The sequence below is a fragment of the Hyla sarda genome, chromosome 1 (assembly GCF_029499605.1).
Source record: "Hyla sarda isolate aHylSar1 chromosome 1, aHylSar1.hap1, whole genome shotgun sequence".
NCBI lineage: Eukaryota > Metazoa > Chordata > Amphibia > Anura > Hylidae > Hyla > Hyla sarda.
Window position 1 is genome coordinate 423,154,433 of NC_079189.1, and position 13,832 is coordinate 423,168,264.

The window sequence follows — 13,832 nt, forward strand, 5'->3', positions numbered from 1 at the left end:
CGCGTAGCGGGACGCGCCCGCCCGCGGGTCGCATCCCAATCTACTCACCTGTCCCGTTCCCCGGCTGTCACGTCCCGGCGCGCGCGGCCCTGCTCTCTAGGGCGCGCACGCGCCGGCTCTCAGTCTGTCTCGCCTGACCCAAGAAGAGACGTCTCGTCGCAGAGATGAAAATTTATGCCTGTACTGCGCTAGTACCGAACATCTCCTAGTGGACTGCCCTATTCGTCCTCCGCGTCTGGGAAATGCACGCACCCTGTTCACGTGGGAGTGGCATCTCTTGGTGTAAATTCTGCCTCTCCACGTCTGACTGTACCTGTGCGGATTTCTCCTTCCGTCAACTCCTCCTTCTCAGCGCTGGCCTTCTTGGACTCGGGTTCTGCAGGAAACTTTATTTTGGCCTCTTTCGTTAATAGGTTCAGTATCCCAGTAACCCGTCTCGTCAAACCGCTCTTTATCTCTTCTGTTAACGGAGAAAGATTGGACTGCACTGTGCGCTACCGCACTGAACCCCTGCCCATGAGCATTGGACTTCACCATGAAAAAATTGAATTGTTCGTTCTGCCTAACTACACCTCTGAAGTTCTTCTCGGCCTGCCGTGGCTCCAACGTCATGCTCCTACCCTCCACTGGACCACCGGGGAGATCAAAAGTTGGGGCCCTTCTTGTCACAAACGATGCCTCACATCTGCTCCCACTTGTCATACCCCTGAGGCTCCACCTTTACCGGGTACTCACAAGGCTTACAAGGACTTTTCTGATGTTTCCTGCAAAAAGCAAGCAGAAATCTTTCCTCCTCATAGCCTCCTTCCTGGTACCACTCCACCCCGTGGCAGGATTCACCCTCTGCCTCCCCTCCCCATTCCCACTTTTTCTGGAGTCCCTGCCGTAGATGAAGTAACCCGGGACTTCTCCGTTATCTTGAAGGAGACTCAAAAGTCGCTCCTTTTGGCCTCGTCTCCTATGAAGAGACATGCAGATAAAAAGATGGGGAGACCTAAGGGGGGGTACTGTTACGCTGAGCGCTCTGGGTCCCTGTTCCTCCTCGGAGCGCTCGCGGCGTTCTCCCCTCTGCAGCACCCCGGTCAGACCCGCTGACCGGGAGCGCTGCACTGTCACTGCCAGCGGGGATGCGATCCGCGTAGCAGGACGCGCCCACCCACTGGTCGCATCCCAATCTACTCACCTGTCCCGTTCCCCGGCTGTCACGTCCCGGAGCACGCGGCGTCACTCTCTAGGGCGCGCGTGCGCCCGCTCTCTCAGATTTAAAGGGCCAGTGCACCATTAATTGGTGCCTGGCCCAATCAGTGTAGTTAGCTTCCATCTGCTCCAGGCTTATATAAACCCACTTCCCCTTCCTGATCTTGTTGCCTTAGTGCCTAGTGAAAGCGTTTTGTGAGTGCCTTACCAGTGTTTCCAGACCTTCTACCGTAGCCCTTGACTACGAACCTTGCCGCCTGCCCTGACCTTCTGCTACGTCTGACTTCGCCTCTGTCTAGTCCTCCTGTCCCACGCCAGTCTCAGCAGTCAGTGAGGTTGAGCCGCTACCGGTGGACACGACCTGGTTGCTACTGCCGCAGCAAGACCATCCCGCTTTGCAGCGGGCTCTGGTGAAAACCAGTAGCAACTTAGAACCAGTCCTCCGGTACGGTCCACACCAATCCCTCTCTGACACAGAGGATCCACCACCAGCCTGCCGAATCCTGACATGCACATTTTGGAGGGTTTTGTTTTCCCACTGTACACTTTACGGTAAAAATGACATGTGTTCTTTATTCTGTGGGTCAGTACAATTAAAATGATACCCATGACTAGATACTTTTATATTTTTGTACGCTTAAAAAAAATCAAAAACTTTTTGTACAAAATCAGTAATCTAAAATCGCCCTATTTTGACCACCTATAACTTTTTCATTTTTCCGTATATAGGGCGGTATGAGGGCAAATTTTTTGCGCCGTCATCTGTACTTTTTATTGATACCACATTTGCATATATAAAACTTTTAGATTATTTTTTATAATTTTTTTTTATAAAATGTGACAAAAAACTTCATTTTTGGACTTTTTTTTTATTTTTTACGTTTACACCATTCACCGTACAGGATCATTAACATTATATTTTGATAGTTTGGACATTTACGCATGTGGCAATACCAAATATGTTTATTTTTTTTAAAAATACGCTTTTTGGGGGTAACATGGGAAAAACTGACAATTTTTATTTTTATTGAGGGAGGGGATTTTTCACTTTTTTTTACTTTTTATTTTTACATTTTTCTATTGTTTTTTCTTACAATTTTTATGTCCCCATAGGGGACTATCTATAGCAATCATTTGATTGCTAATACTGTTCAGCGCTATGCATAGGATATAGCACCGATCAGTATTATCGGTGATCTTCTGCTCTGGTCTGCTTGATCTCAGACCAGAGCAAAAGACCCCGGGAAACGGCCGGAGCAAGGTGAGGGACCTCCGGCCTCCATGCCGGATGATTGGATCGCCGCGGCAGCGATGCAGGTGATCCAATCATCCATTCAAAGTACCGCACTGCCGCAGATGCCGTGATCTGTATTGATCACGGCATCTGAGGGGTTAATGGCGGACATCCGCACGATCGCGGATGTCGGCCATTACGGGCAGGTCCCCGGCTGCTGCTAGCAGCCAGAACCTGCTGTGTATAACGCGAGCACCGTTCCAATGCTCGTGGTCATACACAGGACATAAATGTACGTCCTGGTGCGGGAAGTACCGCCAAACCAGGGCGTACATTTACGTCCGTGGTCGTTAAGGAGTTAAAGTATATTTTGATTAGTACTTTTTGGTCATATTTATTTATTACTTTGGCAAGTGTTGTTGTAGGTTTATACCCCTTTTATTCCAGCTGATTTATACATATATATATATATATATATATATATATATATATATATATATATATATATTTTTTTTTTTTTTTTTTTTTTTTTGAAAACTTTCTTTGTCCTGCCCAGATCTGCTCCCATTTTGGGATACAAATAAGCAAGCATGGATATTGAAGACCATATTTTCTATACAACGGTTCATGAAAAAAGTCAGAATGTGCTGTTTGAAAAGTAATTTTAGATGAAAATGTTACTAAAATATTCACAGGATTCACATTGTCAATATAGAGAAAAATAAATCCATCCCCTTAGTATTACCTATCAAACATTTCCTCTCTAATTGCCTTGAGCATATCTTTTGCTGTAAATTTTATACATGGCAGGCATATATTTCTGACACCCCCATGTCAATTTAAGACTCTTCACAATCCAGAAATCAATGACACCTATATACAAGAAAAAATGGCATGAGGAGGCTATAATTACACTCAGCAGGAGCAGGTAATGGTGTGGCAGGAGGCTGAATGACAACCACGCAGGGAAAAACACAAGCGCTGACTTCAATCCCAAAAGCATAATGGGTGTGTTCATATGCAGTTTATTTGTTACAGATATTTCTATGACTGTTAATAGTTCTGACTAGGGTTTGTAAAAAAAATATATGTACATGCTGCAAGAAAACCTCATAGACTTATATGGAACTGATTTTAAAGCAAACCTGTCAGGTGATTTATATTGCCCTATCAGAGTGTGACAGTGATTGTCCCTCTTACTTCGCCCACATAGACTGATCTATTTCCCTGTAAATACACTTAGGGCTCATTCACATGGCTGTTGTGCTCCGGTAAAATGAGCTTTGTCGGTCAGTCTGTCAGCAGGACGGAAGTTTAGTGAAGAAACAAATTGTACACTTTGCAGACCCCATTCAAGTTAGGACCCGGTCCGTCAGAACTCTGTTATGTCAGTTGTGCTCCAACCCATTCAGGGTATGTTTGGCACCCCAAAAAAAAGAGCCGAAGTGACTATGAACTGGTAAGAGTACAACGGAAGTGTAAACCTAGTCTAATATATGCAGTAAGAAAGACTCTTACAGTCTCTCCCAGGGGTTTTGACAGGATACACCTAGAAATCCTATACAAAATCATACAAACCTATATATTACAAAACTCAGCTTCTCTCCTATCATATGCTGTCCTTAGATGCAGGTGTAGCTAGCTCTAAAGATATTGAACTGGCACACTCCCTGCACCAACGTGTCATTGGCGCTTACTATAGTACCGAAATGCATATCTGCTCTATGCAGTTTGTGTAGAACGATATATGTAACTGGCAATGCATACAGAATAGTTTTTTTTTTATGCCACCCTACTTTACCAATGTGCTACAGAAACTCTGTAAATGGAGTTAGAACTACTGTCAAAATCTGACAGGAGGTCCCTGTTCCACTTACTGAACGGTAAGCTTGCAGTGCTTTATGCCTTACTGGCTTACTGTTAGCAGCCCAGGGTTTCTGTTTTGCCTGTTAAGAGTAAGCCAGGGATGCTATATGCCTGCTTACATTCTTTAGCAGTGTGAGAAGGTCAGACAAATGGAGAGATGGTAAGTCGAGCAACAAGATGGCGAGTAGGCATCAAAGGGGCATAGTTGCACTCGCTGTTATCCTCATCTCCCATCCTCATATCCCATCCTCAGGTGGGGCTGTTGTGAGTTGTGATGAAGAGATTGTAGGCCAAAAGTAGAAGAAGGCGTGGTTTTGTAGAAGTGGGCATGACTTGCAAGCAGGACAAATGCACAAAAAGCATAGAATATTAAAGGGGTTGTGGTTTAAATGGTGAGTGTGGCTTTGCGAGATGGGGTGTGGCATGCGGGAGGGGTGTGGCCAGACTGACACACTCACCATGAGGAGCCGAGCAGAGCTTGGGTAATGTACTGGAAGCCCTATATACTTGCTTATATACTTGCTTGGGACGTAAGACAAAAATCCCATCCGTCAAGTAAGGGAGTAGAGGTTAGGGTTAATTTAACTATCATACAGGGCTGTGCTGAGGGATGGCACTTGACATAAAAGTAACATGTGTAGTGTTGCTCGCGAAAATTCGCAATTCGAATTTTATTCGCGAATATCGCATATTCGTGAATTCGCGAATATTCACAAATATAGCGCTATATATTCGTAATTACGAATATTCGTTTTTTTTTTTTTCACAGTACACATCACAGTGATCATCCCTCTCTGCTTCCAGCTTATGTGGTGTAAGAAGGCTCTAATACTACTGTGAGAGACTGGCGTGCGAATTTTCGCCTATGCTAATTATTGTATATGCAAATTTTCACACATGTTAATTTTCGCACATGCGGATATTCGCATATGCGAAAATAAAACGAGAATATTACGAATATGTGAATATTCGCGAATATGACGAATATTCATCCATATATTCGCGAATATTCGCGAATTCGAATATGGCCTATGCCGCTCAACACTAAACATGTGTACTAAGTTTCATCAAAATATCTCCAGCCATTTGGAAGTTATGCTGGAACATACATTTCCAATAGACTGCATGGGACTTTAAACAAAACCCTGACTCTTGCAAATGGGAGTGGATAAGGGATAAATTACCTATACTATGTTTGTTGTTCACATATTAGTAACATGTGTACCAAGTTTCATGTTGATATCTTCAGCTATTTGGAATGATGCTGGAACATACACACACATACACACTTACAAACATTGGGGGAAATGTATCAATGTTGGTAGAAGTTTTTTGTAGATCGTTTTGGTTGGTCTAAATTTGGGGCAATTGCACCAAATTTACCATACCTGATAAATGGCACCTGATAAATTTTGTGCAAAGTTTTAAATCTCCACACAGTTCTATTTGTACACCTGAGCTGCACCTCACAGGAAAAGTGGACACAGGGATTTTGTTCTATTGCTTTCAGGCCAGGATTCCATTGAGGTTACAGTATTTGTCCACCAGCAAAAACTCCAGAAAAACTGTCACAGCTTTTTCCTGCGTTTTGTCAGTTTTTCTTGCGTTTTTACTGGTGTGTGGAAACAGTCATTTTTGTACCCTGTGGATTTTTTTTTTCTACTGCCTTCAGGGTACCACTCCATGGATCAGATGCAGAGCGCCCGGTCCACAGAGTGTAAGGAGGTGAGGAGTGATGTTTAGCATATACAAGGTGCAGGGCATCACTACTTACCTCCGCCGGCTGTATTGTATATAAGGGTGCATAATGTACCCATGTATACTATACAGGAGCCCAGCAAGGAAAGAATTAACCCATGCTGCTGCTGCTGAGTCTTCGTGCGCTATTCTGTATATACAGCTGTCTATAGATGACTGTATATACAGAATACAGTACACAGACGTCAACAATTGGAGGCCCACTGTTTAGGAACACCCCGGGGAGAGCGCCAAGAATGTACTAACCTTTTTTTGTTTTTTTCTTCTCATTTTAGATACGTGAATGCAGAGGACTACATCAGATTCGATGGATTGCGACGATGAACAGCGTTTTTTTTTAAATGTCAATAAAAGGGTTAACGAGGGCTGTGGGGGAGTGTTTTTTTTTTATACATTTTTTTTCAAAGTGACCAGTAACAATAGTCCTCGCCCACCCTGGTAACCTGCTTGGTTGGTATCTGGCTGATACTGAGAAAATAGGGAAACACCACACGTTGTTTTATTTATTTAAAAAGAAAAAAGCATAGGGTTCCCCCTATGTTCAGTATCAGACAGATACCAACCAAGCAGCAACAACCTGATGTTACCAGGGTGGGCAAGGACCAATGTTACTTGCCCTCCCCAGCCTAAATAACGCCAGCCTGTTACCGCCTAGGAGCGCCATTTTTGACACTCTGGGCCTGTTGGTACCGGCTCTTTCAAGCACCCCTGTGGTGGTGGGTACCGGGGTAATAATTGGAGGTTAGTGGTAGCTGATTTTGGGGATAAGACAGCTTCCCCTACTAAGCCTGAAAATTCAATTATAAAAAACACAACACATGGAAAAAAAAAATATTTTAAAAAACACTCCCTCACAGCCCTCATTAACCATTTTATTGAAATTTAAAAAACGATGCTCATCCTTGTAGTCCACCAAATCGGACGTAGTCCTCCGCATTCACGAATCTGACATGAGAAGAAAAGAAAAACAAGAGATATGGATTAGTACAATTTTTTGCACATAATGCAGCATGTTCCTAAACAGGGAGCCTCCTATTGTTGCTAAACTACAACTCCCATCGTGGGGGGCTGTAGTTAAGCAACAGCTGGAGTCTCCATGTTTGGGAACACACTGTCAGAAAGGCTGTGTTCCCATTATGGAAAACGCATAATGAGAACAGAGTCAGGCCTGTACTGTGTAGCTCCACCCCTAATGATGTCATCACTAGGGAGCGGAGCAGTAAAGGTTTCAGGGGGTCTCAGGAGTGAGACCCCCTTTCGATCTGTCCCCATGCCCTTGGGCTACTACTCCTATCATGGAACAGAGTCTGTACAATGATGGTGAGTAGTTGTTGTACCACAGCGCTTATGGATGGCACTTGCACATCCCCCGGATGCAGGACTTTTAGGACTACTACTCCCATCATGGACAGACTCCGCCCATGATGGGACTTCTAGTCCAGGGGCTGAGGTTCAGATCTTCAGATCGTAGCAGGACATTCTCCTGAGACCCGCTGTGATCCAAATTTAAGTTAACAAGCCGGCGGCACATGCGGCTACACTGTGCTCTCCGTCGTCTCCAGGCTGGGAATACTATACATGCTGTCATAATTCATAATCCTTGCCGCCGGGAAACCGGAGCTCTGATTGGTGAATAGCTATTCACCAATCAGAGCTCTCGTCTCCTGGCGGCGGGGATTATGAATTGTGACAGCGTATACAGTATTCCCCGTCTGGAGCAGGCGGGCAGTTCAGTGGAGCCGCATGTGCCACCAGCTTTTACAGTTAACAAATGCTGATCTCAGCGGGTCTCTAGAGAATTACCCATTGTGATCTGCCCCTCAGCCCCTGGACTATAACTTCCATCATGGGCAGAGTCTGTCCAGGATGTGAGTAGTTGTCCTAACTGTCCCAAAATAGTCCCGCAGCTGGGGGATGTGCAAGTGCCGTCTCTCAGTGCTGCGGTACTACAACTACTCCCATCATGGGACAGATTCTTTCCTATGGTGGGAGTAGTTGTAGTTTAGCAGTGTTGAGGGACACACACACATATATATATATATATATATATATATATATGTCATGGCCGTAAATGGTGGCACCCCTGAAATTTTTCTAGAAAATGAGATATTTCTTACCGAAAATGATTGCAGTAACAAGTTTTGCAATACATATGTTTATTCCCTTTGTGTTTAATGGAACTAAACCAAAAAAGGGAGAGAAAAAAGCTAATTGGACGTTGCTTCCTATCAATAAGCTTCAATAAGCTTCTTACACCTCTCAGCCGGAATGTTGGACCACTATTCCTTTTCAAACTGCTCCAGGTCTCCTTTTCCAAACAGCGCCTTTTCCCAACAGCAATTTTAAGATCTCTCCACAGGTGTTCAATGGGATTTAGATCTGGACTCATTGCTGGCCACTTCAGAACTCTCCAGCGCTTTGTTGCCATCAATTTCTGGGTGCTTTTTGACGTATGTGTGGAGTCATTGTCCTGCTGAAAGACCCAAGATCTCAGACGCAAACCCAGTTTTCTGACACTGGGCTGTACAGTGCGACCTAAAATCCATTGGTAATCCTCAGATTTCATGATGCCTTGCACACATCCAAGGCACCCAGTTTCCAGAGGCAGCAAAACAACCCCAAAACATCATTGAACCTCCACCATATTTCACTGTAGGTACTGTGTTCTTTTCTTTGTAGGCCTCATTCCATTTTCAGTAAACAGTAGAATGATGTCATACAAAAACAAGGATGAAAGAAGGAGCACATACCGGAAGTGTTGAAAGCCGTATTCACGTTTAATTAGCTGGGGTCAAAACGGTGCAGGGAAAGAGGGTGGACGTCTACAGGGGGAACTACAGGCAACGGTCCGTGTCATGCTGGTCCGCACTTCATCAAGCCCTACGTCACTGGAATAGAGGGTGTGTTTTAACATCACGGGGAGACATATGGACGACAATGACGTGTACATGGATCGGGATCAGGAAGGATACATAAACCAAACACAAGGTAGGTACACATATACAAAGTGATGATAAAAACAAAACATCCCAGTTGTCGTTTAGAGTGAGTGGGCAAATAGGCAGGGAGAGATGTTTTAGGGTCAGTGAAGGGCTTACTCTCCCTGTCCCCCCGGTCGGTCCCTGACAATGTAGTCTTGCTTTTTTATGTCTCTGTGTCAGCAGTGGGGTCCTCCTGGGTCTCCTGCCATAGCGTTTCATTTCATTTAAATGTCGACGGATAGTTTGCGCTGATACTGATGCTCCTTGAGCCTGCAGGACAGCTTGAATATCTTTTGAACTTGTTTGGGGCTGCTTATCCACCATCCAGACTATCCTGCGTTGACACCTTTCATCAATGTTTCTCTTCCATCCATACCCAGGGAGATTAGCTACAGTACCATTGGTTGCAAACTTCTTGATAATGTTGCACACTTTGGACAAAGGCTAATCTAGATCTCTGGAGATGGTTCTTGTAATCTTGAGATTGTTGATATTTTCTAGGAAATTCAGGGGTGACAACATTTACGTCCATGACTGTATATATGTGGTGTCCCGATACCGTATCCTATCGGGTACCTTTTATTGTGGGTCCCCATAGCCAGAGTCCCTAGGATGTTGGGGTCCCAATTGTCTAGTTCACCCCTAGTCACCTCTCCAGTTGGTAACTGTCCAGTAACCACTTAGGATTTGGATGTATAAGATTGTATAAATGTAAATAAATTGTTAATTACCTGCCCATAGCGTAGCAGGACCTGCGGGTCACGTGGTCAGGTGAACTCTATGGTATTTCTGCTTGAGGACCTTTGGAGGTCCTTGTGACGTAGTCAATCCCATCACACTGTGTAACAGATTAGCCCCGCCCCTGCCCATATAAGGGAGCGGTGGCCATGTTCTCGCTCTCTTGTTCCTGTGCAAGCAAGCAAGAAGCATCTGCGCTGCTGAGATCAGTGAGTCTAGGCCTGAACCTTGCGGCGACGGACGATAACTTCTAAATTCTGAGTGTATCAATCCCTACGCACTCTGCAGGATCACCGGACCTTATCTATTCCCTAAATCCAGACGTATCTGCAATAACTACCCTAAATTCAGAGACTTTTAATATCATTCAAGGTCCGCAACAATTGTCAGTCATTGAGATATATAGAGACTGTTTGCCTGAGACTGTCATTGTTCATTGGATGTACTGCAAGCACTACTTGAACTTGAGTAAAGTTTATTCAAGTTCAAGTACCTTGTGGACCTTCAGTCATTTTATTACATGCACCTATCGTTTCTGGGAAGGGCGGAGATAGGCTGGAGAATTACCTCAGCATACTGGCCCTCAGCCTGGCATCACAAACTATAGGGTTAACATTAACCCCTTATCTACTACAACATCCCAACTACCCTACACCCCCCGAGGCTTACCACACACACATATATATATATATATATATATATATAGATGAATGATATTTAGACAATTAGATAGGATGGTGCGAGAGAAAGGATGGGCTAAGGGTTTAGTTCCTCTGAGTATACCCCTTTAATATAAGATGTCATCACAAGCTACTATGTGTAAATAGGCGTGATATCAAAGGACACAACATACACAAAACTAGATATTTTTAGAACAGTACTAGAGATGAGCGAAGTTACAGTGATTCAATTTGTCACAAACTTATTGGCTCGGCAGTTGATGACTTTATCCTGCATAAATTAGTTCAGCTTTCAGGTGCTCTGGTGGGCTGGAAAAGGTGGATGCAGTCCTAGGAGAGAGTCTCCTAGGAATGTATCCACCTTTTCCAGGCCCCCAAGGCACCTGAAAGCTGAACTAATTTATGCAGGCTATAGTCAGCAAACGCCGAGCAGAGAAGTGTGTTAACAAATCTTTTAAGTAGGCAACAGCTTTTCATTATGCCATACATAGCATTTTCAGCTTTCACATCATTAGCCTATGGCATAAATACATAGACTATCTATCCGGCTCCATAAGGCTCGTCTACAATTCTTAAAGATTCTATTCCTGACATTGTAAACAAGGGTCTTGTCACAATGACTTTTTTGTGAAGGTAAGATCTGTGTTTTATTGTTGATGAGATTCATGTGCACGTCAAAGGAAAACAGACAGTTGGTTCACTAACACTAACCCCAGTACACAGGTTTACAGGATTAAAATTATGTTTTACTTACCAAGATAAGAGCTACTGTTGCGGAGATACACCTGGTATTGGTCTCCATTACTTATATGTAAATGTCATCCTTTGTGCAATGGAGGAGACACCCGGTATACCCAGCATACCTACCGCTGTCCTTTCTGATCTGATATGCCCATCCACCCAGTGAATATTTATGGACCCCTTTGCCCATGTGAGCATGAGGTGGGAAGGCATATCTGTGCAGAGGGAAATGAGTTAGGGATGCTGGGTATGCTAGGTCCTGCCTCCATTGCACAAAGCTGTAATACCGTAGGCATAATGAAGGTTGCAGCAGCACTATAGTATTATGTAAAGTATTACATAAATACTGTATACAATATAGTCCCTGTGTTTCCCCATCTGCTGGCGGGGGTGGGATTCGCATCATGGGACGTGCCCGCATGCGAATCCAAGCCCGTCACTCACCATGCTCCCCTGCCGCCTCCTCCTCTGTGTCTCAGCTCCGGCGCGTACATCCACGTGTCCTTGGGCACACGCTTGCCGGAGCTCTGAAATTTAAAGGGCAAGTACGCCCATAATTACTGTCACACCTATCACTACAGTTCCTGCACCTCCCCCACTTCCCTGATGGATCTTCAGTGCCCCTAGCCAGAGATTAAGCATTCCATATTGCCTGTTCGCCTTATCCGTGTATCCAGACCTTCCCGCTTCTTTATTTGACTTCGCACCTTTGCCGCCTGCCTTGACCTTCTGCTATGTCTGACTATGCTACTTCCTTATCCTTCGGTACCTCGCCTTGCCCAGCTACCTGTGTGGTCGAGCCATGTCGGGGATAGTTACCAAGGTGTCGCCTGCCACAGCAAGCCCATCCTGCCTTGCGGCGGGCTCTGATAAAGACCAGTGACACCTTAGACTCCGCTCCCCGATACGATCCGAGTCATCAGCCACACAGCTTAGAGGATCAACATCCACATCTACAACAGTAAATAATAATAAAAAAAATTATAAACCTAAACAATCTCCCTTTTCCTCCCCCAAAAGTGTTGGTTTTTGTAAAGTGTTGAACCCTTTTAAGTTCTTTAGAAAAGGAATTCCAGTGGGATTTTAAATAAGGAAAAGTAGTCACCAGATGTCAATTCCTTATTCCAATGCATAATGACATATGTCATACATGTTGGTATGAGACTTATTGTATCAGGATTGCCAGATTATGAGGTTCTAGGCAATGGGAATTTTCCTGTTTATTGCCACTTAAAATTAAATGAGTAAGGCAAATAATTGGTCAGGGAAACAATTGGAAGATGGACAGAAAGGCTGCATGGGTGGATTAGGCCTATATTTGCACACTGTGACTTTTGAATCACTGTGCCCAAAATGTATAATCCAGTAAAGCTCTCATAGCCCTCTATATCATTGTCCTTTGCATATCCTGCCGAGAGTCATTTGGTGTTGTGTAGTCTTAGCTTTGAAGAGAAATTGCCAGGGTCGTAGGAGATTGGTTGTGCTTATGTTACCTGGCCACTGGTTAACTGGCTACGGAAGCTGATCAGGCTCCACCCAAGGCAGAGCCTAATCTGCTATGCATGTCAGTGAAACACTGGCAGCTGTCAGTGTTACACTGATAGGCATAATACATTGCAGTACAGATGTGTACTACAATGCATTATGAGTGTCAAGTCCCCTAGCGGGACAGTAAAAAGAAATAAGTAAAATGAAGCACAAAATAAATAATACAGTAAATTAAAAAAATTATAAAAATAAAAAAAATGTATAAACCTACACAATCTCCCTTTTCCTCCTCCCAAGAGTGTTGGTTTTTATAAAGTGTTTGTTACGCCGAGCGCTCCGGGTCCCCGCTCCTCCCCGGAGCGCTCGCTACACTCTCCTCACTGCAGCGCTCCGGTCAGATCCACTGACCCGGGGCGCTGCGATACCGCCTTCAGCCGGGATGCGATTCGCGATGCGGGTAGCGCCCGCTCGCGATGCGCACCCCGGCTCCCGTACCTGACTCGCTCTCCGTCAGTCCTGTCCCGGCGCGCGCGGCCCCGCTCCCTAGGGCGCGCGCGCGCCGGGTCTTTGCGATTTAAAGGGCCACTGCGCCGCTGATTGGCGCAGTGGTTCCAATTAGTGTTATCACCTGTGCACTTCCCTATATCACCTCACTTCCCCTTCACTCCCTCGCCGGATCTTGTTGCCATCGTGCCAGTGAAAGCGTTTCCTTGTGTGTTCCTAGCCTGTGTTCCAGACCTCCTGCCGTTGCCCCTGACTACGATCCTTGCTGTCTGCCCCGACCTTCTGCTACGTCCGACCTTGCTTCTGTCTACTCCCTTGTACCGCGCCTATCTTCAGCAGCCAGAGAGGTTGAGCCGTTGCTAGTGGATACGACCTGGTCACTACCGCCGCAGCAAGACCATCCCGCTTTGCGGCGGGCTCTGGTGAAAACCAGTAGTGACTTAGAACCGATCCACTAGCACGGTCCACGCCAATCCCTCTCTGGCACAGAGGATCCACTACCTGCCAGCCGGCATCGTGACAGTAGATCCGGCCATGGATCCCGCTGAAGTTCCTCTGCCAGTTGTCGCTGACCTCACCACGGTGGTCGCCCATCAGTCACAACAGATAGCGCAACAAGGCCAACAGCTGTCTCAACTGACCGTT